The 26372-nt window shown below is 42.1% G+C and overlaps 1 long non-coding RNA gene across 1 annotated transcript in view; it reads left to right on the top strand.

Moving 5' to 3' along the window:
* The window catches only part of LOC308587549, a 29851-nt gene extending 3836 nt beyond the window's left edge, over positions 1-26015 (top strand). Inside the window, exons 2-4 of the long non-coding RNA XR_014008436.1 lie at positions 11469-11547; positions 23185-23337; positions 24695-26015. This is a non-coding gene — a long non-coding RNA (uncharacterized lncRNA). The remainder of the gene's footprint in view (positions 1-11468; positions 11548-23184; positions 23338-24694) is intronic.
* The last annotated feature ends 357 nt before the right edge of the window (positions 26016-26372 follow it).

Here is a 26372-nt window from a genome sequence, read left to right as displayed (position 1 = left end):
AGCTCCTGCCAACCTAGCAGTTCGAAAGCATGCCAGTACAAGTAGATAAACAGGTACCGCTCCAGCGGGAAGGTAAACGGTGTTTCCGTGCGCTGCTCTGGTTTCACCAGAAGCGGCTTAGTCATGCTGGCCACATGACCCAGAAGCTGTACGTTGGCTCCCTCGGCCTGCAAAGCGAGATGAGCGCCACAACCCAAGTCGTCTGCAACTGGACTTAACTGTCAGGTGTCCTTTACCTTTACCTTTTTTAGGTCTATATACAGCCAATGCAGGTTTAGTTACAAAGCAAAGATCATGACTGTATTGAAGTCACTATAAATATGTATAACTGGCATGATATTGGGCATGTGCAAAAGTCAGGAAGGCAAAGTGGCCATGAAGTTTGTGTGGGGGGTTTGGTCACAGGCAGAAAAAGTCGAGCAGGAGCCATAGGCTCTGTGTGGCTATGCTATTGAGGCTCAAGTTTAGAAGGGATTTGTGCGTCAGTTTTATCTAGTTTTGAAAAATATTGCTCTTTCTCTTTTTTTGAGACATCACAGTTCTGAAGTATTCATTATTTTTGGTTTTCAACCTTGTAGTTTTAATTTCGTTGGTCTGCTTGTCTATCATCTAGCACAGCCTGCCAAAATAGACTAGCAGCACAATCCTATGCATGTTTACTTCGAAGTAAGTCCCATGCTGTTCAGTAGGCCTTCTTCCCAGAAAAGTGTGCAAAAGATTACAGTCTATTAGAGTCTATCCAGTGCAGCATCCTGTTCCCAACAGTGACCCTGCAAGGCCTGTGTTTGGCTTGATCTCTTCTGATCTGTGACTGTTTGCAAGTCTGCAATTTCAATGCCCTGAAACAGAAAACTGGGGGAAGCTAGCTACATAGAGGAAGGCCATCTGTTACACTTCTCGTATCATACTCTGCTGTTTTTATCATAACTTCCTTCTATTGCTAAACACCAGGCTATTTTAAAACCCACCCAGTCTCATTTAAACAAACAGATACCTCCACGCAAAGCCTGAGCAATGTGGTAAAAGCTATGATGGGCCTCAGCCACAGTGAAGCCAGAAGTTGTGGGCTCTATAGCTGGCAGAATTGCAGTAAACACAGGGCTACCATTTGGGATTTAAATAGACTACAACTTCAAGAAAGTTGAAGCTGTGTCAACAGGTTTTGGTCCAGGCATTGGGAGTGTATCCCGGTTGATTATATTGGCAGGTTTAACCAAATCAGGGTGACCCTGCCCGAGATCACCTGGGTGGATCTATGGCTTGCTCACCTCCATCTGGGCATTTGGGCAGAAGCATCTCCACAATCCTTTAAGGGGATACCCTGTTTCCCTGGACCAGCTGCTGGTGGTGGAGGTTCCGACCCGCTGTCCAACCAGATTAAGGATAAACCCCAGTGCCTTATCCACCATCAAGTTGTAATGATTGCTGTGAGGTAGGCAAAAACCCCATACAGGCCCAGTTTCTCTGAAGGCAAATTCTTCCCTGGCTCCAAATACAGTGACTGAATACTTTCATAGCAAGGTCTAAGACAGGCAGACCCACACATAGAGCTACAGGTGGTGAGTGGGGAGCCTGAGTTCCAACTGCGAGAGGAACCCCAGCATGGCTTTTTTTTATGTCCAAGGAGCAGACTAGACAGAAGTCATCCATCTTCTCTGCGTCCCCAGGTCACACCTACAGGCTTTGACCATGATTAGTCAAAATCACAGGCACACCCTAGAATCCTGAGCGGCTGGTGGAAGAGGAAATGATGCCATCCTTTGGCTGCCCAGATACCAGACGGGCGCCTGCAGCTGTGGTCTGTGGCCGGCTGCAACTGCTGCTTCCTGCAGCCTTAAGCGGCCAATGTGCTAAGTAGATTGTTTTCCCTTTTAAAATGTGCACTTGTTGTTTTTGCATAGGCAAGGTATCCACATACGAAGCATGGAAATGAAGGGCAGCCTTTTGGAGAGGTAGTTGTGTCCCTGGCGCATGCTGTGTATGTGGGGTGTGCATGCGCCCAGCAGAGGAATGTCTCAAAGACACTCTGATCATATGGCCCTCCTAAGTCTCCTGAAGTCTCCCTTCTATACAACTGCGCTGTGACCTGCTGTGGCTGTCCATTTGTCCCCATCCCATTTCCCAAGAAATACTGCAGTGTGAAATACCTTGGGGGAAGAGGACAGGAGAAAGGGCAAGAAGTAATATGTCCACTGGCTGCTGAACATAAATATTCCTCCACGTGGTAAGGGCTTAAAAGTATCAAATCATCCAGAAGCTAAAATGCATCAGTTGAAATCATTAAAATCATTGCATCACCTGCCTCCCTCCTTCATTGTTGGGATACTTTTGTTTATTGGGTCTTTAGCCTTAATTAGACCCCTGAACCTTATGGAGAAAAATTATTATCTCCCAATTTGTCATTCTGTTGGACCAAACAAGACATCAGTTAAACAGCTAAGCACTGAAGCTCTTGTGTTATGCACTCGTGATTCACTCTGTTGGGGATGGTGACAGATGGTACTACTGTATCATTTTGTTGTTGTTGTTGTTGTTCACACCCTCACCATGAACCGATACGAGAAAAATATTTTTTGTTGTGATCTGATTTGGGTTTGACAGAAGATACCTCCCATTTATTTATTTTTTGCCTTTTGTAGACCAGGAGAAATAAAGGTTCGGCTTGGCTTCTGTTTAGGTTTTACTTCTAGCACTTTGTGCCCTCCTGTGAATACAGTTAGGCTTTTCCTTGCAGTTCTGTTTCTTGGTCTCTTGGAATGCCAGAGTTCGAGTGACTTTACAGAGAAAGATTTACGAGGAGCAGGATCCCGCTGGGATAAGCCTTAGCAACAAGAAGATAGAAGAACAGCTTACGTGGCTTTAAACAGATGAAGCCAGGGAAGCAGCCAGGTCAGTGGGGTGTGGGTCTTGAATCATCATGGGTCATCATCAGTGGCTTGCTTTATTCTAATCAGCATAAGCTCTGAATGTAAGGTAATGTAATAAAGACAACGCAAGCTGTGAGATTTGGCATGCTTTTTTGTTTGTGATATTTCCCCTTTCTGCACTCTAGCAAATAGCAGCAGAATGGCACCAATTAGTTACGTGGTGGTTGGTCTGAAAGGTAGAGGAGGGTGGAGCTGGAGCTGTAATGAATTGTGTTGGCCAAAAGCCATGATAATTTCTACCCTTTGAACAGCTTCTGTTTATTGCCCCAGTGTCAGATAGATTCCTTTCTCACAAGGGGTGGAGAGAAGGAAGCTTTAATTGTTGGTTTCCTTGGATTGCATCCAAAGGAGCGTTGAGTAATGTATCCCATCAGTGCAAGGATTTCCACTTAGTCTTGTGGGTGTTCTAACTTATGCTGACTCCCACTGGTCCACTGAGTTCAAGTGCTTGCCCTGGGCAGTCCACACAGCTGACTTCACAATTTGTAAGAATTTTTGTTCCAAGGGGGAAAAAATACTATGCAAACCTAGTGGCTGAGCAGAAGGAAGTGGAAGAGCCCTTACTATGTGCTTGCTGTCTGCAAGCCACTTGGAGAGTACATAGTGTTATAAATGTTCCTTGTGTGATTTAATTTTGTTATAAAGCTGAGAAGTAAACTCACCCAAGCAGGAGATCCTACTGTTGCTAACTGCACCTGCAATAGTGAAAGAAGGTAGACACTGCAGCCGCTTGCCGGGTGGCCATCAAGGTCATGGGCTGAATAATTTGGTTGGAAAGCACCACATCAATTGAGTGAGAGAGTTCTCTCCTCATGCATAGTCACTCCACCATCCTTTCTGACAAGCCCATTTAGCCAGGTAGTTGGCTGCTGCTCTTGTCCCAAGATGACCCCTGCTCCTTTCTTAACTTATCCAAGTTCTCTTGTTTCTTCAATGTTTAAAAGGAAGAAGTAATGCTCAGGCCCTCTTTCCTCTTGAAAGCTGTCTGTTTGCACTGGAATGTACCAATTCCTAATCAAGAGAGATGAAGACTCCTTCATAGAAACACCAGAACCTGACCTTTTCACTCAGTATTATGTGCTTCCTCAATCAAAGCTGCATGCTCTATTTTCACTTTGCTTGAGCATTGTGTACCCTTCCACATTCTTTTTTTTCCCATACAGGTGTGCCTGGGATTTTGTTGTCTGGGGTTCAAATATCTTCCATCAGGCTGGTGCTTCTGTGTATATGGAAGGGACCATATCTCAGTGGTAAAGCACATGATTTGCATGGTGAAAGTAGCCCAGGTTCAATTCCTGTTATCTCCAGGTTGTGTGTGTGTGTGTGTGTGTGTGTGTGTGTGTGGTGTGTGTGTGTGTTTAAAGGTGGTGGCAGATGATGGGAAAGCTCACTGCCTGAGATCCATTACATCTGTTGCCTGTCAGAATAACACAATATTGGGCTAGATCAGGGCTTTTTTTCCAGCTGGAACTCTCCAGAACTAAGTTCCAGAACCTCAGGTAGGTTCTGGCACCTCTCCATTGCCATTCTAAGAGAACAAGGGAGGTGTTCATGGTGAGTTCTGGCATGTCTTTTTCTAGTAAAATAGTACTGGGCTAAATGGATGACAATGTACACATGGCAAAAGAAAGTGGGGGCAGATTTGCATAAAATATGTATATGGGAATTATGTGCATAGATGCAAATTTAGTCATAATTACTAAATTATGTTCAGCATCAGTGGAGAGGTGACTGGATATGGTGGAACACAGGTAGACAAAATTGTCTACCACCTCAAGCATGTGATCACCAGTGCTGATGCATGGAGTGATGGTAGATCCGTAGAAATGAATGAATGAACATGACTAAGTTAGGTCTTTTAATTTAAATAGGGCTACTCTGGATAAAGCTTGGTTGAATAGCATCATATGTTTCTGTCCTCAAAAGAGAATACTTTGTTCCTGGGCAAATGTGTAATTGTTGCCATTGAGATGCATGTAGAACATCGCAGTGCATCATCAACAGTACTTACTGGACAGTGCCTGTGATCTCACTAGTGATCAGTGACACAACTATACATCCACCCCACTGATTATACCATCTTGTCAGTGTACAGCTATTATTTTCCCTCACTCACTGGAACATCACCTTGTTGTGATGAGTGGGTAATTTTAATGCAAGAACTGGGCAGGATTTCAATCTGTGGCCTGGGACTATTGGGAAAGAAGGAATTGGCAACAGCAACCAGAACGGAATCTAACTTTTGACTATATGTGCAGTGCACAACCTTGATATTACCAACACACTCTTTCAACAAAATAAATTAAAAACATCATGGAGGCACTCTTAGTAGAACCACTGGCACCTCTTAGACTATGTAATTTGGCGAGCTGAATATTGCTGCAAAGTGCTCCTTACCAGAGATATGACAAGTGCCAATGCTGGACAGATCACTGATTAATACATTACATGATGGCTATCAAGATTATAACTCAACACAGGCTTCAAGGAAGGAAACCAAGGTGCAAAATGAACCCTCAAGCCCTTCAAGATCCTATTGAGCGGGATTGCTTCCAAATGACTCTTAAGGACCATCTGCTTTTGGAGTTTCCTGATAACATTGAGGAACACTAGACCAAGCTAAAAACACCCATTATTGTAGCCTGTGAACTATTGGATACCAGACCAAGAATCACCAGGACTAGTTTGATGAGAATGATAGTGAGATTGAATGCATTATTGACAAGAAAAGGAAGGCCTTTCAGACCTGGCAAAGAGATAGAAACTGCGCCAATAGGAAAAAAAAAACCTATGCCAACACTAAGGCTGAGGTTTCAAGAAGAACCAGAGAAGTAAAGAACACCTGGTGGATAAAAAAGCTCAAGAGATCCAGCACTTAGCCAACACTCATGATGCACAGAGTTTCTTTAAAGCCACAAAGACCATCTATGGGCCAATAAATCATGGCATATGATCCCTATGCTCAACAGATGGTACCACACTTCTAAAAGATAAAGAAGCTATTGCATTGCACTGGAAATAACATTACCAGCATTTCCTTAACTGCAACTCCCCCATAGCTGCTGAGGTCCTTTCATAAATACCGCAAAGACAAATTAGAGACGAGCTTGCAGTATCTCCAAATCTGGGAGAGTTGTGTACAACTAGTAACCAAATGAAAAACAACAAAGTCAGTGGACCTGATGGGATACCTGCCGAAGTCTTCAAAGTGGGCAGAACTGAACTTACACAACAACTTCACAAGCTCATCGAAAAATTTTGGGAGAGAAAAAAGATCCCTGCCGACTATAGGAATGCCAAAATTATCAACCTTTTTTAAAGAAGGAGATGGAACGGATTACGGAAACTATCAAGGCATCTCTTTATTAGCTGCAGCTAGCAAAATTCTTGCAAGGATCTTAGCAAACTGTCTCCTAACTATATCCGAGGCTACCCTTCCTGAATCCCAAAACAGTTTTTGACCTTCTAGGGGAACAGTGGACATGATTTTCACTGCTCAACAGCTTCAAGAAAAATGCAGAGCTCAAAACCAACCTCTGTATATGGCGTTTATTGACCTGACTAAGGTCTTTGACACTGTAAATTGCAATGCCCTGTGGACTGTCCTTCTGAAAATTGGCTGCCCAGATAAATTTGTGAGCATCGTTTGGCTCCTCCGTGATATGACAGCAACAATCGCAGATAACAATGGCTCTAAAGTAAACCATTCAAAGTGGGATCAGGTGTTAAACAGGGTTATGTTATCACCCCAACTCTATTTATTATCTTCATTGCCATGATCCTACACATTGTTGAAGGGAAACTCCCCACTGACGTAGAAATCATATATCGAACAGATGGAAAGCTCTTTAATTTGAGTAGGCGGAAAGCAAAGAGTAAGGTTACCATAACTTCCATCACAGAGCTTCAGTATGCTGATGGCAACGTAGTGTGCGCGCACTCAGAGGATTACCTCTAAGCTATCCTAAATATATTTGCGGAAGCTTACAAAAAGCTTGGCCTATCGCTCAACATCACAAAAACCAAAAGTGCTGCACCAACACGCACAAAACAACCCCTCTGCAGCACCACAAATCCAACTCAATGGTGTTGGAAAATGTTGATCACTTCTCCTACCTGGGCAGTTCTCTTTCCACAAGGGCTGACACTGATGCTGAAATCCAGCATTGCCTGAGCTCTACGAGTGCAGCTTTATCTTGATTGAAGCGTAGAGTGTTTGAGGACCGGTACATTCACAGGGAAACCAAAATGCTTGTTTACAAAGCTATTGTACTACCAACCTTACTGTATGCTTGTGAAACATGGAACACTTATAAACGCCATCTACAACACCTTGGTGTCTCCAAAAAATTCTACATATCACTTGGAAATATAGGCAAACTAATGCCAGTGTACTGGAAGAAGCAAAAATCATCAGTATCAAAGCAATGATTTGTCAACATCAACTTTGTTGGACTGTTCATGTTGTTTGGATGCCTGATTATCCAAGTACTTCCAAAGCAACTACTCCATTCCAAATTTAAAAATGGAAAGCATAAAGCTGGTGGTCAACAAAAAGTTTAAAGACTCTCAAGGCAAATCTAAAAAAATGTAAATACCGACAACTGGGAAACACTGACCTGTGAGCGCTCCAATTGGAGAACAGCCTTTACCAAAGGTGTCATGGACTTTGAAGACGCTCAAACTTAGGACAAAAGGGAGAAACTTGCTAAGAGGAAGGCACGTTTGGCAAACCCTCACCATGATCAACTCCCGCCTGGAAACCTATGTCCCCACTGTGAAAGGGCGTGTGGATCCAGAATTGGCCTCCACAGTCACCTATGGACACACTGTTAAGGCCGTGTTCATGGAAGACAATCTTACTCAGCTACAAGTGATTGCTAAAAAAGATGATTGTGAGAAATCAACGGATCCCTGTATCTATTTAGTCACACTTCTCCAAATTGTGCCACCATTGCTTAGAAACCCAAATTCACAGGAAGTAACTCCTGTTGGTATTGAGGCTGCTTTCAGAACTTGACTGAGGGATCGTCATGTCACTGGCATTGTCCAATCAAGTGTCCATCACTCGTGATGAGACATACTCACCCAATATGTCTACGTAATTATTGTCATTTTAATTTTGCTGTGTAAAGAACTAGAAAATGACCCTTGGGAGAAGCAGATCTTGGCCGCAATTTCAAGGAGACAACACACTCATGTTGCTTTTTACTTTTGCAGTTTCATTGAAAAGCATTTGTGAGAAGTAGGGCAATTAGTCAGAACAGGGACCATTGCAGACTTGTGATCAACACATGCTACCTAAAAGAGAGGTTGCCTTGGTGGAGGGGCAGTGAAACTTGTATTTGCCAAAACAATCCTGTGAGAAGCGTGGGCAAGACAAATTGGTGCTGTTATTTCTACTGCTGCGAACCATGAAACTTAAGTTCATGACTTAAGTTGTGGTAGTACTTCAGATAAAAGGATCTGTTAGTGTACTAGGGTTTTCCTTCATCCTACAGCCATACTCCTCTTACACCCTGGTTTTAGCAGCCCCTAGCAGTTACCTTATATATAAAAAGGAAATATCTGTGCTGTTTAGACAGGGAGAAAGAATTCATCAATTCACGTTGAGGAATTGGCTCAACACTAGTTTCTATTTCAAGGGAAGAAAAAAGAAAACAACTGCTGGGCCAAAAATCTCAAATTAGTGCTGATCTAATGAAAGTTAGGAGCTGGGGTAACATGTAACAGGAAGTGGGTAAAGGGAAGAAACTTATGTGTGAGGCTGCAGGTGGCTTCTAATCACTGAATCAGCAAGCACAGTTTGCTCATGCAACCAAAAGGAAACAACATTTGCTTGGTTAGACTCAGTTCTGAACAGATCCTGTGTTAAGTTTTGCACATGTAAAATAATTTATCCTATGATATTTTGATGGGACTCAAACTCCCACCATCAGAAATACTTGGTTTCTTGCTTCGGGGCCGAGAGAGGGTGGAAAATGTCCATTCCACATTGGCATTCCTCCACCCCCACCCCCCAATGGAAAAATATGTCTGGAGGAGCACACGTGAAAAACATTGGCCTCTAACCAAAAAAGGAGTTAATATGCTTAAGCCTGCTTAGCTGTGGGCTGGATTTTGGTCATTATCTACCCATGTAAATTCCTTGGGTATTTTGCAGGCAATATTTCTGAGCTGGAGGAGGAGGAATCTCATCTTTTTCCCACTGATTCTTCTCCATCCTCAATGGCAGAACAAGAAATGTGGATTTGTGGGATTAAATAGGAAGGAATCTGTAGGAAATGTTTAGTGCTAAATAAGTCAGCGTGTTTTTTTTTTAAAAAAAGGGCATTTGCACTACATTTTTGCAAGTGTACCTATAAAGTGTATGAACTGTTCACACCACTGTCATTACATAGCAAGAGAATGCATTTGCCTTTTTAAATTTTCGGTATGTTTTTGGAGTATTGACCCAATAGGATATTAATGAACAAAACATTTAAAAATAATGTTGACAGTTTAGGGGGTTTGGTACTGCTGTGGCTGGCACTCTAACATGCTGCTGATTTTTTGCCCTTGATATGAGGATGGGCATTGCAGGAGTATAATGCAGAATTTAACACCACATTAAGTGCTGTGTGGAACCACAGTGATAGACCTGCTTTTAGCTGATTGCAAAGCTGCTGTTAATAGTAAAAAACTCCAAAGGGTCCTTATAATGTCATGGGGAGCCAGTGTAAGCATCATTTGCTGCATCTTGTGAGAATGTCCGAGTTTGTTATATGTAAGAGAAAGGGCACCGGGAAGAAAGTTGCAATCAATTAAAGGAAATTAGAGGAAGGTCTAAAGAGTGCAGCAAAAGAGCTCTTTGATTAAATTCAACATGATAAGGACATAGGAACATAAGAACAGCCTTCTGTATCAGGCCAATGGCCCATCTAGTTCACACAGTGGCCAAACAGAGGCCAGCAGAAAACAATTGCGCTCTTCCAGCTTCTCCATCTGCACAAGCATTCCAGCTTGCCAGAAGGAACAACCTCCCCTCTCCTCCCCCATGTTCTGGAGGGATCTCCTGACTCCTCCCCAAGCCCATTTCAGAGGGCATACTGGAGGAGGAAAGCAGGGAAGCGCTATCTCTTAAGTGAATCCTCACTCTTATTTTTAAATATTCGGAATGAAATAGATTTTAGGGCTCCTGGAGCCCCAGCATCATTCTAACCTTGTGTTGATTGTAATTTTGTCTTCTGCTTTAGTTCATATTCAACATTTCTATTTAGGAATGGTGACACGGTGGGGTGAAAGCACCCCAATAATGCAACTGTGCCTTTTATTGCCAAAAATGCAGGTGATGGTGATGCATACGATGTGACCTCTTCCACATGCTAGAGGTTTGTTTTTTCTTTTCTTTCTTTCTTTCTTTCTTTCTTTCTTTCTTTCTTTCTTTCTTTTTTGAATCAGCATGATGTCACCAGAGGGCCAGGAACACAATGCCACCCAATTATGGCTTCTCATTCACTCTGCATTTATATTGCTCAGGTAACTATGAATGCATAATATGCCAGCCAGTGAAGATTCGCTCCCTCTAGGGTAGCTCCCCTGCAAAGTGCAAAACTCCTTGCACTGTCCATAAATAAACACTCTGGAAGGAATTCTCTCTCTGAATAAATGAGTGCAGGAGGGGTGACCAGTTAAGGCTGCCAGGAAAAACGACTGCAAATATAGAAATGAAATAAGAACCAGGGTCATGATTAAACAGCAGAGAAGTGACACAAGAGTTAAGAGTCCTCCTTTGTTTATCTCAGTGCTGGTCCGGGGTCACCCTTCAGCCAGTAACACATTCTGGCAGTCAAAAATTAAAATAAAATAAATCCCCAACAACTTCAGAGCACTGTGGGCAGTGAAGCTTTTGCCCGGAGCAGGCAGATAATAAAACCAGTCCATTAAGCTCCTATTAGCCTAAAAGATGAGAACCCCCATCTGTGCTAATGAGCAGGCTCTTGCCAGGCCCAAGCAGCAGGAGGCCTCCTCTAGGCAGCTCTTGCCAACCAGCTTTGCTGGCTGGTGGGAAATTAGTTTAGAGGATGCAGTCACTGACTTAAAATGGGGGGGGGGGGAGGGCTCAATGCATCAGCTGCCCATACAAAGACTCCAAGAAAGGATGCCAAGCAGAGACCTGAGGACCAACTTTTCACATTCGTCAAGAAGCTAAATTGCACTTGCCAAGGAAGAAGTGGGGAAGAAATGGAACAGGAAACTCAGGCTGCAGTTTGTCAAGGTGTAAACCCCATAAATACCACTGTGTTCATACTTCCTTTGGAAGGAATGGAAGGATAGAATTTTAATAAACAAAGATGCATACAGTATAAGGTTGTGATCACAATATGATTCTCTTGAAGCACTGCTCAAGTTTTTAGGGGGTTAACCAGGCTGGGATAGCTTGGATAGCAAGCTTGTTGGTTTTTGAATGTCTGATGTAGATTTTTTTTCAATTTCGTTGTTCTCTGTGGGACAATGACAATAAAGATTATCGTATCGTATTGTTTTTGTTTCCTGCTCTAGGGAGACAGAGCCATTGGACAGAGACAGCAATGGATAAATTAACTGAACCTATTGGATACTTGAGTCATTCCTTCCTTTGGTGAGCATCCATTCACACAATGTCTCCACCCATTATTGTTTACTACATGTGGCTCCAAGATTTGTAACAAAGGACTGCTGGATGGATGGATAGCCCTCTGCCAGGTACACTTTAGGCATTGCAGGGGGCTCGACTAGATAACCCTTGTGGTATCTTCCGAGCTACAATTCTATGATTGTATGGCTGCTTCGGTTTTTCTTTTCAGTGAAACTACTTCTGCAAATGCTATATACGTGTATAATCACACAGTTGTGAACATGTGTAAATTGCTGTACTCTCCCAAGTCATGCTTACAGTGGTACCTCGGGTTAAGAACTTAATTTGTTCTGGAGGTCTGTTCTTAACCTGAAACTGTTTTTAACCTGAAGTACCACTTTAGCTAATGGGGCCTCCCGCTGCCACCATGCTGCCACCGCGCAATTTCTGTTCTCATTCTGAAGCAAAGTTCTTAACCCGAGGTACTATTTCTGGGTTAGCGGAGTCTGTAACCTGAAGCGTCTGTAACCTGAAGCATCTGTAACCCAAGGTACCACTGTATTATTATTTCAAGCAAGTGTACACTGCATATTCCTGCAGCAATTTACATACTTGTGAGATCACCCTACAGGGTCATTTGAAAGGTTCTGATGGTTTTGTGACCATCATGTTTTCAAGCAATTAAGCGTTTTTAGCCTCCTGAAGCAATGGAAATGCCTAGTCTGAATCCATCTATTGTTTCCCTGTTTTTACTGTAACTTTAGCTACCCACTGTTTGAAAGAATATATAGAGATTACTTTTCAACATACATTCCACACACAATATGCAATAAAATTCTCCTCACCACTTGGCAGGATGATAAAAGCAACTGGCTCACCCACATGCACTGTGGTTATATTCAAGCTGTGGTAAGTTACAACGTGGTCACCTGGAATTCAATATTATTCCAGATTCTGCTACTACAATACATGATGGAAATAATATGCAAGCAGTGCATTCTGAGCACAGAATGGGTCTCTTGATGCAAAAAAAACTTAATTCAATTGGGAGCTGGGTATAGAAAGTAATACTCTTCCCTAAAGTTTTGTGTGTGTGTGTGTGTGTGTGTGTATACACCCATGATAGAGAACTTACTTTTTGTTCTAATTTCTAAGAATGAGCATAATTCTCTCATCTTGATGTGCAGTCCATGTGTGCTTTCTCTCAGCTTTCATGCGGACATGATCTACCTCATAGGATAGATACGACATGAAGCAAAATGCAGTTTTACTTTGCTAAGAGTTTTGCAAAAAAAAAAAAATAGTTGCTAGATTTGGTTGAGTAGAATGGCTATGGGATCTGAACTTTAAATCGGAAAGTCTCTGGTCTGAATCTTGCTTCTACCTTGATTCACAAGGTGACCTTAAGCAAGCTACACATTCTGTGACTCAGTCCTGTCATCTGCAGTGCGGGGAACAATACTACTGATTAAACTTTTATAGCAGGGGTCGGAAACCTTAGGCCCAGGGACCAAATGTGGCCATCTGGGATTCTCTGTCTAGCCCTCAGGTCTCTTCCCAGGCCACACCTCTCAGTGTTCCTGCTCCATGCCCTCCTTGAATGCTTTTGCCTAGTGTGAAGTGTCCTTAAACTGAGAAAATGCCTTTTGCTTGCTGAGATAGAGAGGTGGTTTTTTTGTTTTTTGTTTTTTTGCACAGCTGGAATGTAGCCTCTTCTGCAAAGGGAAAAGTCTCACCTGTTGCTCCACCTACTTTTGCCTCTGGCCCCATCCAGCACTTGCATGTGGTCCCTAGAATTGACCATAAGTCAATGCAGCTGAAAAACATGCCCGACCCTGCTTTACAGCAGTGTTGAAAGGCTTACAGCTAGATAATACACGTGAAGCATACTGAAACCTGAAAACACCACTCAACCGATGAGAAGATTTACAAGCTGATTCCAGCCAGGCTATTCCATTCCCTTCTACACTCCACAATTTACCATCCCCTTCTCTATCCAATCATAAACCAGCATTCCACAGTCACTATGTTCAGTCCTCTTCAAGTTTTTTTCTTTTTTTGGGGGGGGGGAGGGGTTCTCCCCTAATTCTCCCCAAAGTTTTTGTACTCTTACAATGTTGGGGTCCCCCCAAATTCTGATGATAGCTCCTTCTTCTGCAGGAATGGTGCTGTTTTGGTTATATATGAGTTCACTGAATAAATATGATTCTTGTGGGTTACATTATTCACAAACCTTTGGCCAGGAAATTATCCTAGATCCAGACACTCAGGACCTTCTGCCTTTCCAAGTGTGGGGAATAACAATTTGCTTCTTTGAGTTGCTTAGACTGACAGCACAGTAGAGAACACCAGGCAGACTCCTCTTGAGGGACATAAATATGTTCAGAGTGAAGGAGCCCATCTGACCCCATCACTGTCACTGCCGTGGTGCATTTCAGCTGTCTACAAGTTCCGTGAAGAAATACCTGTGCATGTAGAGAAAAAAAGTATACGGTCTTAATTCTGGATGTAGAGTGAGATGAGGGTTTTTTCCTGTTTTTATTATTTGGTGCATTGCATCAAATTGCTGCATAGCTCTGTGACGAGTCTTCAAGAAATGAGTGATTCTTGCACTCACATACCTTGCACAACAAGCTCCTCTAATGCAATCAAAGTGTTACAGCTATTGTTATGCCTTATTAATGCTAATTGAGTCTAGTGAAAGAACAGAGTAAGTATTTCGCAGAATGATCTTTATGTTTATATTTCAGAGGTTCTTGTGGCTACTTTATTACAGCAAGCCTTTTACCAGTGTTTGTTCCCTGGCTTTATTTTTGAAAACTATGAGATTTTTCAGGCAGGAGAAAGGAAGAAATCCTGCTCACCTGCAATTTAAAAAGTAGGCCACCTTTTGAACATGATCCAAATAATATCAGTGCCTTCTGTGCTTCATGATACCCATGGCCTATATGTAAGAGTCATGAATGCATTTTCATTTAAATGAGCACTGATCTGTTGTTCCGAGCTTGGCTTTCCTCTTGTTCTAGGTTGTGATCCCATCATGAAGGCATCTGTGCTCATTATGAGCATGCAACTTGTTTCTGAATTTCATTAAGTTGACAAATGGGTATTAGCAAGGCATTTGCGTCAGCTTGAGCTGTGATAATTTATCCAATTGGGCAGTTGCAGTTTTGAATCTGAAAACGATCTCATGAGGATTATGAGTCATTTTCATCTCCCTATAGTAGGGAACCACAGACGATGTACAGCAGCTCTGTTAGTTTAGGAAATCTAGAGTGTGTTGAATTTTGTTGTTCTTTTAAATGGAACATAGGGATAGAACACTTCATGATCCTGAACGCTCATCCTCTTAACACTGAGGAGGGGGGAGGGATTGTGGCATTGGCCTCATTTTAGACAAGCTGAGAGTTGTTTTAAACTGGGACTCTAGAGCGTGAGCCTAACTAAGACTGCCAGGTCTGTTGGCCCACCTTGTCAACCTTTATTTAGAAGCCTAAGTTTACTTACCGATCGGAAGGTCAGCGGTTCGAATCCCCACGATGGTGGTGAGCTCCCATTGCTCTGTCCCAGCTTCTGTCAACCTAGCAGTTCGAAAACACACCAGTGCAAGCAGATAAATAGGGACCACTGCGGCAGGAAGATAAACAGCATTTCTGTACGCTCTGGCACTCATCACGGTGTCCTGTTGTGCCAGAAACAGTTTAGTTATGCTGGCCACATGAGCCGGAAAGCTGTCTGTGGACAAATGGCAGCTCCCTTGGCTTGTAGTGAGATGAGCGCCACACCCCATAGTCACCTTTGACTGGACTTAACTGTCCAGGGGTCCTTTACCTGTGTGTTGTTGTTTTTTTACTGGCACTTCATCTTTGATTAATATAAATACATGCATTCCTAAGGGAGGGGGCATTCAACACCCTGGACTACAACTGCGGACAACTGACTATCTGACACACATTCACTACTTTCCTGCTTAAGGGTTATGCTAGATGAGGAATTGAATACTGCACCTGAGATGTTCCATTTCACTAGTAAAACTTTCTTCTCCCCTACCCCACTTTTAAATATTCCCTTGCCTTTATTGTTCATCTGTTGTTATTGTTTTTATAAAAACGAGCAAACTCATTTCACAATTTGCAATTTCATATCACTAATATGCAAATTAAAGGGAATATTCCCTCTAACAGCAAAATTATATCTTACATTTGATCTGGTTACAGGTAGTCACAAACTTTGACTCTGCAATAAATTGGACCGACTTTTGCACCTTGCTGCAAAAACCTGTCGCTCAAGCAGAACAGAAGAGAATGGGGGTCACTGTGCTGGGCCCCTATTTAGAAATGGACAATGTGATCTCCACGACTGTTAGGTATCGAAGAGATAAGAGTGCCATGAGTCATTGGCCACAATAAAAGAGCAGAGTGCTGAGTGGGGAAAGATGCAGATGATAGATAGTAGGGGAAAGCTTTATTTTAGTTTTAAATGCAGGCTCGCACTCATGTCTGCCCTGGGAGGGAGCATAAACTCTGTGCTACACCAGTATTAAGCCCTTTAGAGGGATTTGGAAGGCACACTGGCCTTGCACATGACCCTTTCTAAAGTGGGAGAAATTATCTGTGATGCTTAAGTGGTAGAGTATCAAGTATACTTTTTAGAAACTGAAGCTATATTTATGCAGAAGTGAGGCTGTTTATTCGATACACACCACCAGTAGGGTTTATTTATATTTATTTTATTGCATTTACACTCTGCCTTTCTATAAACAATGACCAACAATAAAACCCAGAATAAAAATTGTGCTGGAAGAACAAGCCTAACAAGGGGCCCAGAAAGACAGTGGTGGTGGATCCCCTGCTGCTGGCTTGCCCCGGCCATGGTGGTTTTTGCTACAACTGTTCCAGGCCACTGAAGTTGACAGGCCTGAAGATTGGGCCCCGTAAAGCAGGGGTGAGGAACATTTTTCAGTCTGAGGGCCACATTCTGCTCCAGGAAACCTTTCAGGGGTCAAATGTAAGCCACAGGCAAGGCCAGAAGCAAAAGTGAGCAGAGAGCGATAAATGTGAATTTTATGTTTGTGCAGTAGTAGGCTAGCCTCTTCACATACTCCTCACCTCCATCAATGCAAGCAAAAGGCATTATCAGATGCAATCATGCCTAGCAAAGCTCTTGGGAGGAGAGCAGAGCAGGGCTGGTGAGAGGTGTGGCATGGGAGGTTGTGTGGCATGGGAGGAGTCCCAAGGGCAACACAGAGTGCTGGATAGCTGCATCTAGCCCTCAGGTCTAAGATGCCCCCATCCCCATTCTGAAGGGGGATCCCATGGGCTTTGCATTCAGTAGATCCAAAACTGTCAACCATTCTGCTGCCACCCACCATTCTCTTTTTTTTGGTGACTACTGTCTGCAGCTGTTGGTGGGACAACCATTGGTGGTAGCTTATTGCCCACTTAGGTGAAAATGGAGCCTCAATGGTGGAGTCCCATGGCAAAGAGGAGCCTATGCTGAATCCTACTCATCCCCTTTGTCTTGAACAGTGTGTGTGTGTGTGTGTGTGTGTGTGTGTGTGTGTGTGGATTGCACTTTAATTCACAAAACAGAGTTAGAATTTTTAAAACATCTAAAAATTAGATAGCTGTTCTTGTGTCTTGGATATTTTTTCAGACCTCCTCCATCAAGGGAATACTTTACCCAATAATTTGTCTGCCAGAAAACTCCTGTGTTCCTTGGTCTCTGGTGGGGCCCAATCTGGGATGCCCTCTCTGCTTGCATTGGGCACCAGAAGGTCCTGTTGAACTTCTTTATCATGCCCACCTACCCCAAACAGACTGAGATTGTGTGCTGGAACATGCCCAGCAATCTCCTGCCACCGCACTTTGCCAAGTAAGATTGCTAAGGGGAGAAAAGCTGTCTTTGAGATATCCATGGGCACCATAGCCCACTTTCCCTGAGCCTTGAGGAGACACCTCTGCTACCTGGCTCTGATGGCCAGTCCACAGACACCTTGGGGTATCAAGAGAGATCTCCAGAAGTGGAAATATTGCCCAGAAGGAGCCAATGGCTGCAGAAGGCACTGACCCTTCAACTGGCTAGGTAGCAACACTCAGAGGATGGGGGTAGGCTAATGACTGCCTAGTCCTCCTATAAAACTCATCCAGTTGTTCCAGAACGTTGCTGAGAAAATGTGGGTGTCTGACCTCGGCCGCAAGTTGTTCTTTTATTGTTTGGTAAGTTGCTTTGGTTGTTATCGACAGAAATGTGGAGTATAAATACAGTAAACAAAGCAGAAGCCCGTGAGACCTACAGAAGTCTGGGTAGGGTTGATCAGGATCAACTACATGTCTGTCTAGCTCAGACTTCTGAGTGAGTAGTTCATACATCTGAGTGAGCAGCTTAGACCCCTCTTTTGCAAGCGGCTGGCAGACTCACAGGTCTGTGGAGGTGGTTGGATATGTCTCGTTCCTTTACCTGCAGGGCTGATCCAGCATAAGCATATCTGATGACAACAGAGGAGGAGGAATGTGTGGTACTAGGTCCATAAACCACCCTGCTATTTACACCAGTGCCTCTGGTGGCAGTGAGCATAAACAAATGTAGTGGTGCACTCTGCTACTCTTAGCCTGCGCTGCTGAATGGTGGCCATCTTGAAAGTGTCCTATCCTCAGTGTTTCAGACAGCGGGATGACTCTTCTAAGAACTTGAGCAGGCAGAAGAAGAAAGGCCTACAAGTGTCTCAACAGATGGTGTTGCTGAAAGGCATTACTTGGCATTAGTGCTGTCTTCCAACAGAAGATAATCTTCAGTCAATTCATTGTATAGCTTCTAACCATTTAATACATCATCTGCATATATTTGCATATGAATGAAAAACAGAGTCTTGACAGAAAAAGTGTTTTCTTGGTTTTTAGATGATGCATAATTTTTGCTACACCTGCCACCATCTTAGAGGGATTGTCCCATGTTGGAAGAGAAGGAAAGAGGCTTCTTCCGAAATAGCACCTGCCACATTCACTTTTTCCAAGTACTTCTTTATAAAAACCATTTATCTCTTTTTAAAAAGTGCTGCTGTCTAATTAATCAGGTGCTCCTTTTTAATAATCCAGTAGGGTTTTCAGCTGATAAATACAACCAGTTGAGTGGCTAAATGTTGCAGCCCCGCTGGCCCCTAGCACAATGTGGGCTTCTAAGATGTGGCACTAGCTATGCTGGCTGGGACTGACAGGAGTTGGGAGTCTAACAGCTTCCAGAAGGCTACAGGTCTGTTCCCCATCCCACATATTGAAGCTTCAGAGGCTAACCCAAAGGGACCAGCACTTTGAATTGGGCCTAGAAGATGGAACAAGTCACTCTTAGTCCCAGTGCAGGTTGATTATGCTAATTCTCTAAATTAGTGAAGTTAAACTGACACAGAATTGCAAATTCAAGCAGGCAAGTTCCTGTCTTAATCCAGGATGATCAGGTGACCCATGCAAAAACCATGGGGAAAGCAGCTTTGAGAGGCTAGTGTGGAAAGACAGGGTGTGCATTTATATAATAAGCAATAAGAATTAATAAATGACCTTAGCCTTGTACAAAACAAGAATGTATTTGGGACTCCTTTACTTGGAATAGGAGAGTCAAAGTCTCTTTTAAATTTTAATCTGCCCAGCCAATCATAGCCCCTTGGACTATCTCAGAAGCAAAAGGGAATATCTCAAAATGAGCTAATATACAATCCATAAAACAGGGAGCTGAAAGGCAATGAGATGTAGCTTCTATTTCAATTGCACTGTGCCGGGGAGAGCACCATTTTTGTTGTTATTGTAATTACAATTACTTAATTGAGCACCATTTGCAAGTGATGTGCTGAGCTAGTTTTTGCTGAGCTCTGAAATCAAAGGAGCTATTTTAATCTACACCAGCCTAGGATCTGGTCCATATCTCTGACAGGCAGGCAGTGATGATATGTGACCTAGTCATTAATGCTACACAAACCAATATGATCTTCTAGAGAGGAAATTAGTCAAGAAATAGCTACACACATTACAGTACTGGACCAGAGAGCTGCTGTAAAAAGTCCCAAGGAGCTCCCTTACCACGGAGTCTACCTTCATTCTGTGTCCATTTATTCCTATCCTTCCCAAAGCAAGACAATCCTCTGCATGAGGTTCCTGATACTTTGGTTAAGAGCTGAGAGAGAGAGAGAGAGATAGAGAGAGAGAGAGAGAGAGAGACCTTGACTCTAGCAGCCTGAACTGTGTCCTCCTGCATCTCAGTTGCATGTAAAGCAATTCCCATCAGCCCCGAGCTAGCACGGCCAATGATGAGGGATGATGAAAATGGTAACCCAGCCAGCTACATCTGGAGGGCTAAAGGTTTCCCACTCCCAATGAAAGGTAACCACTGTCTGCTTCAGGCCACAGTCCTAAGCATGCAAAACAAGTCCTATTGAAATTAATGGCAGTTAATTATAGTAAACATGGTTGGAATGTCAATGTATCCTAATTTCCCCATTGAAATCAGTTATGTTCACTAATATGAAGGACAGTGACTGGCAAAGTATTGCTCTTTTTCTATGTTCTGGCAAACTCTCATTGATTTCAATTCATCAGCATTTAGGATCTGCAAAGCACAAACCATGTGTGATTCAGTTTTGTCCTCTTGCAAGGTCTGCTGCAGGGAAGCATAAATTCATCTCTTGGAGTATCCCAAGAGTCCTTTGTCTAGTCTAGCCTAACCTTGACTATCTCTAGAAATGGAGGCAGCTGAATAGTCCTTGTTATGTCCCCTTGGTAACTGATTATGTTGCTGTGCCTGCAGATAAATGTCCTCTCTCTCTTTTGGCTTTAAAGTAAAACTCATGTGCGGCATAAAACATTTCAGCTATTTACACTAGTTTGAGGCATTTTTAATGTCCCCCCTCCCCCTTTTTTCCCCTAGAGGGAAATTAAAGGACTTTGGCTGAAAAGTATTTTTATTTTTTTTAAGTTGTAAGGAACAATGGGCTTTTATCATGCAACATATTTTAATAAGGTGAAAACCCACCAAATACTTGTGCGCAATACCTCCTTGCCATAGACTGAGCTGCTGTGATGTCACAGAATGTCCATAGACATCTCTAGCGTGGCCAAAGGCCCAGTAACCAGTGTAAATAGTGCATATTCTTTGACCCCAGAGGCAGAAAAGAGTTTCATGAAGTTTTGGAAGCTGGGTAAGAAGAGAAACCAGGAACTGGGAGACCAATGATGGCAGGACTAGCAGGCAGGGTAACTGAATGAAGTGGAATGAGCTGAAGAGCATTAGGAATGCCCAGGGGTGAGAGGCAAGGACCTCAATGGAAGCAGACAAGAGGTTGAGGAAAGGAAACAAGAGAACCAAGGGAAACTCACATACCTTCCACGTAGGCATGTGTTGTTCTCAGCGGAGTAGACACGGAAATGTTCTGAGGAATCATGGGAAATGTAGGTGAGGAAGACAAAGTTGTAAGGTCTCAGTCTGCATCTGTTTTGGATTTTTAAAAAACTTAACTGTTTTTATATGCAGAATTGTTTTAAAGTGTTCGTATTGTTTTCATATGTGGAGTTGTTTTACAGATGAAACTGTTTCTAAGTGCTTTTACATTTTCCTTTTTTATGGCTGTAACAGTTTTCTTTATTTTATAACTGGATTTTTTATATTTTTATTTTTGGTAATCATAACTAGGATCTTATGTTAAAGGGTGGGTAAGTAATCTAAATAAATAAAAAGGATAACTTAATGCATCAAAGTGGTCATCATTCCATTAACATTTAAATGCCTTTGATGTTTCAGGCCCGTAAACACGTTTGTGTGTGTGTGTAAATCTTGTTCTCAGAGAAAGATTCTTTCTGATTGCCATATGAAGCTTTCAGATGTAAAAAGGCAGAAGAGAAATTCTTTGGTTAATAGCTCCCAACGACTGATATGCAACAACCATGGGGTTGTTGTGGTTGTAAAGCTGGTGTGTGTGTGTTTGTGATACGATACAATACGATACGATACGATATCTTTATTGTCATTGTCCCTTGCGGAACAATGAAATTGAAAAACTACATAAAACTACATAAAACATTCAAAAACCCCTAAAAATTCTAAAACCCCTTTTTAAACACATATATGCTAACTTGAACTACTTGGGAAAATGGTAATGGAATAAATAAGTCATACGGTAAATTATGGACAGTCTTGGGTCAGTGTTACAGTTCTAGTAATCCCATCGTTCTTAATGGATTCTTGGAAAATGCTGATTTGTCGCAGGACCTAAGTAAGGGCATAATCTTTGGAGTCTCTCACTGTGCCATTTGAGAATTAAAAGCATCTATTCACTATGCACACAGAAATGGTTTTATCTGGCAATAAAAACTTTTTATGGGCTTCTTAGTAAATTTGTACTGATTTCCAGCAGCAATATCTTCTATAGTGTTTGAGGAAAACCAAGCACTGCACAAACCATCACATATAGGCAGATTTGGTGCCTGGCCTTCAGGTGGTCTTCCTCGCAATCTCGTATGTCAATAACTCAAAAATTGGTGAAATAGAGTGGCCTGCTTATATGAATACAACTTGCTCTTTGAACTTGCTCTGCACCCTTGTCAATGCATGATGAACAATGGGTGATCAGTATGATTACTAAAATTCCTGCTGCAGACCATAGCTGGAAAGTATTCATGCCTCAATTGCTGCTGCTGATTTGACTAGAAGGGACATTTCATTAGGTGACATTCAGTGATTTTCTTGAGTATGCAACAAGCTATCTACTGCATTGCTCCATAATATCTACAATTAGGGATGAAATTTTCTGATAATTTTGACATTGAACTCATTTGCATGTTTGTTTTTCCTTATTCTTGATCTCAATGAGAAGTGAGTTTTTTAAGGTCTCCATTTAAAATATATTACAAATTCTAGCATATTATATGCACATATAGTATTATATGCATATACACTCCAGCACAAAAACAGATAAACAAAAGTGCGTATAACTGTGTAAAATACTTATAAAAAAGGTTGTAGAAATATAGTACCACATGGGCCTTGTCTCTTTTGTTGTGAGATATATATACCGGTGTGTGTGTGTGTGTGTGTGTGTGTGTGTGTATAGTTGGACTTAAAAACAAAACAACCACTAATGTATGAGCAACTTGCTGGAATAGCGCAGGTAAAGCTTGATTGGGTCAGAACTGGCAGATTCCATGTATAAATTAATTTTAAATGGAATCCTCTTTCATCACCATTGAAAATGGGAAAAATCTATATCTCCTGGAGACACACAATGAAGTGAAGAGTCATTTTGCTGAACTACCGGTACTTCAACTCTGTTTCTACTTATATTATTTATTACTCTTTCCAGGAAGCAAAATGTGGGATGTGTGAAAGAAGGGGAGGGGTGGGTGCCAGTACGCTTGAGCCCCTGGGTCACCTGCCATTAAAAATACCCATAATGCTCCTGATATAATGCCATTCCAGGCAAATGTTGAACACTAAAATGGTAGCCCCACTGGAGCTATGTGAGAAGCACTGTGGGTAATTTGATTTTTTTAAAAATTGACCTTTCAATTGTTGTAACCTGTCCTGGGAGCTGAAGGTGAAGGGCCGGTAATATATCGAATAAATAGCAAGAGCAATAGTAATGAAAATGGTGGGTTGCTCACAGCTGCCTTGCACTGATTACAGGGCTACTTGTTGCTTGCTGCCATCACCAGCTGATAAACTGCCTGAGGGGGCACTAATATTGGAGAGAGCCTACCAGGACGAACTTTGCAAGATAGACCTTCAAATCCAAAGCCAACACTGAAGGAGGGAAAACGGAAGGTAAAACCATCAAGGGTCAGAGCATATTTAATTCTCTTGATATTCAGATTACTCTTATTTTATATTCTGTGAAACATTGAGCAAGATGCATAGTTTCTCATCTGTTCCCTCAGCTATTTATTTATTTTTAATTCAAGGGTTTCCAACAACTGCAGTGTCTTTTTCCATGATCAAGGAAGTTTTACAGTCCTGCAGCAACATTTGAATAACTTTATGGCCATTTGTCATCTACCACAGGACATGTCTTTAACTAGTTTTATGAGTTTTGCAATAAAAGCTTTTCATGACAACACAATGAATACTTACGGCAACGAGAGATGTTAAAGAGCATGTTCTAAAGTGAAGACGCAGTCCACCAAAAGGGATTTCATGGTCAACTGTAGATGTTCAAGGGCCAAAAAGACCGTGAAGAAACTAAAGCTGCATTTTATATGGTAGGAGACAGGCTAACTGTTTAATCCGGAAATAATTAAAAATGAGCTAGCCTTGCACTAGAAACAAAGCAAGCGGCATCCATATAATTTGGTTTCCTTGTACATTGCACCAGTCGTGCTCTTCATTGTGCTGTTAACAGTTAACCACACATTTTTCTATTCTGATAAGGAGAAAAAAGTTATCTACTTAATTGCTTGCTCTCTGCTTTGGCATGGTTTGTTCCTCTGTTATCCAAGCCATCGCAAATGATCCTTACTCCAAAAAACTTTAATCCACAGTGCTGTTTACGTTTGTATAATGTGGTCCTAAACAAAATTCTTGGTGTGAGGTCTGGAAGTGGCAAGGGCTAAGAGAAGCATATGTTGCTCTTTCTAAAGATCCATATTCACAAAGACAGTTGGAGGAATTCTAAGGAAGTGTTTGAATACTTGGTTAGGATGAATATCCTCTTTGGAATCCTACCTACTGCCGGCATAAATTCCACCAAGGGCTTAACAACAGGACTTACAACGGTATCCTAGGTTGCTGGCATATAGGTGACCCATGTCTTATTGCTGATATCATGTAAAGCACTACATTTTGCTATGCCTGATGTGAATTCTTTAGAGAAGATGATGAAGAAGAAGAGTTTGGATTTGATATCCCGCTTTATCACTACCCGAAGGAGTCTCAAAGCGGCTAACATTCTCCTTTCCCTTCCTCCCCCACAACAAATACTCTTGTGAGGTGAGTGGGGGTGAGAGACTTCAGAGAAGTGTGACTGGCCCAAGGTCACCCAGCAGCTGCATGTGGAGGAGCGGGGACGCGAACCCAGTTCCCCAGATTACGAATCTACCGCTCTTAACCACTACACCACACTGGCTCTCTCTATTGTGCACACATCTACTGTGCATCATCCTAATACCTTTCATGTCCTTCTCTTTGTTTCAATGTATAGATGGGCACTATATTGGTGTCATCACTGAAGCAGGATTCATTTGCCAGTCCAGTCAGCTTCTATACAGTGGTACCTTAGGTTAAGTACTTAATTTGTTCCAGAGGTCCGTACTTAACCTGAAACTGTTCTTAACCTGAAGCACCACTTTACATAATGGGGCCTCCTGCTGCTGCCGCGCCACCGGAGCATGATTTCTGTTCTTATCCTGAAGCAAAGTTCTTAACCTGAAGCACTATTTCTGGGTTAGCGGAGTCTGTAACCTGAAGCGTATGTAACCTGAAGCATATGTAACCTGAGGTACCACTGTATGTGGAATGCAGTGGGATGAGAAGTATGTAAACCACAGCCAGCAAAACGTCAACCCTGATTTCCCCTCAGAGACACAGGACTCACTTTTAAATTTTATTTTAGAGTGATTTTTAACCAGAAGAGTTTTGGAAGTTGTGCGCAAATGTGTGAAAAACAAATACAACAGCCTTCCTTTTGTTTATTGAGGGCTAAAACATTGTTAGCACTAAGGCTACCATTCTAAGCACACATGGAGTAACTTTCATTGAACGTCATAAAGGACTGAACAATAAGTGACCTGTGTCACATGCTTAAATGAGTGTGCTTAACCTGGCTTTCGTTTTGGAGAGGAAGTGGCTATGGGCCCCAAGTCTAGAACATGCTCCTCTTCTGATTCAGCACTCTACAGAACCAGTTTTCTGTTGAAATTCACCCCTATCTGGCTGCAATTAAACATGTATGAAAACTGCTCTGCACAAGTAGCAGAGTTTTCTTTTTAAACATCTAATTTGATGATGATTAATCAGCTGTTTTATTTCTATGCTGCCTTACCAAAGTTAAAACCATGCTATCAGCTTACAACATGAAAAAATTGCATAACCACGAACATAAAGAATGTAGTTATAAAAAAATAAACAAAACATCAAAAAGTGCACAACCAAACTGAACGTTTCCCACATAAATCATAAGATACAAAATATACAAAAAATTACATCAACAATAGCCCCTTGCAGCAAAACCCCCTAAACAAGGATTCCAGCCCAAGATTCTGTTCAGTAGCCTCAGATTTTGTAGCTGGAGTCAGTCAGGGCCCCACCCTCCCAAGCCAGGTAGAAAAAGGTCTGCAAAGCAGGGAGCAGGTCTTCCAGGACTCTCAGCCGAGATAGACTCTGGCTGTGTAATGATTAGGTTATTTTATATGAAACTTTATACTAAATGTATACTTCACATGACTTTTTAACGTGTGCATACTAAAAGTACTTATTGGGGCAATTAAAATTATTTATTAAAAATAAATAAGTGTACATTGACAGATACTGTCTGCATCAAAAAAATTGTCTGTATAATGCATGTGTCAGACATTTCCAATGAGAAACACAAGTCTCATGGTTACAGGTTATATTTCTCCATGTACATTGGCCTGATCACATTTATCTGTCCGTTGCAATTATTATGTAAGCCTGCAGTTCAAATTCAGGATGCAGTTTGGAAGGCTGCCTGTTATGTATTGTGGAACTGACTTTGACAGTTTTGGTAGCTGGAATCCTAAGCAATAAGAACACACTTAATAATATTGCAAGTCGTGGAAGAAATTATGTTTAACTGACAAAAAATAATAATCAAACAGCCCTCAGTTTAAAACAAAGCTCAACATTTCACTGAAGCTTGC

Source organism: Podarcis bocagei, assembly GCF_964188305.1.
Source record: "Podarcis bocagei genome assembly, chromosome: 5".
In the NCBI taxonomy this organism is placed as follows: Eukaryota; Metazoa; Chordata; class Lepidosauria; order Squamata; family Lacertidae; genus Podarcis; species Podarcis bocagei.
The sequence above is the reverse complement of the archived record's forward strand: the minus strand, read 5'-3'. Positions and strand labels throughout refer to the sequence as shown.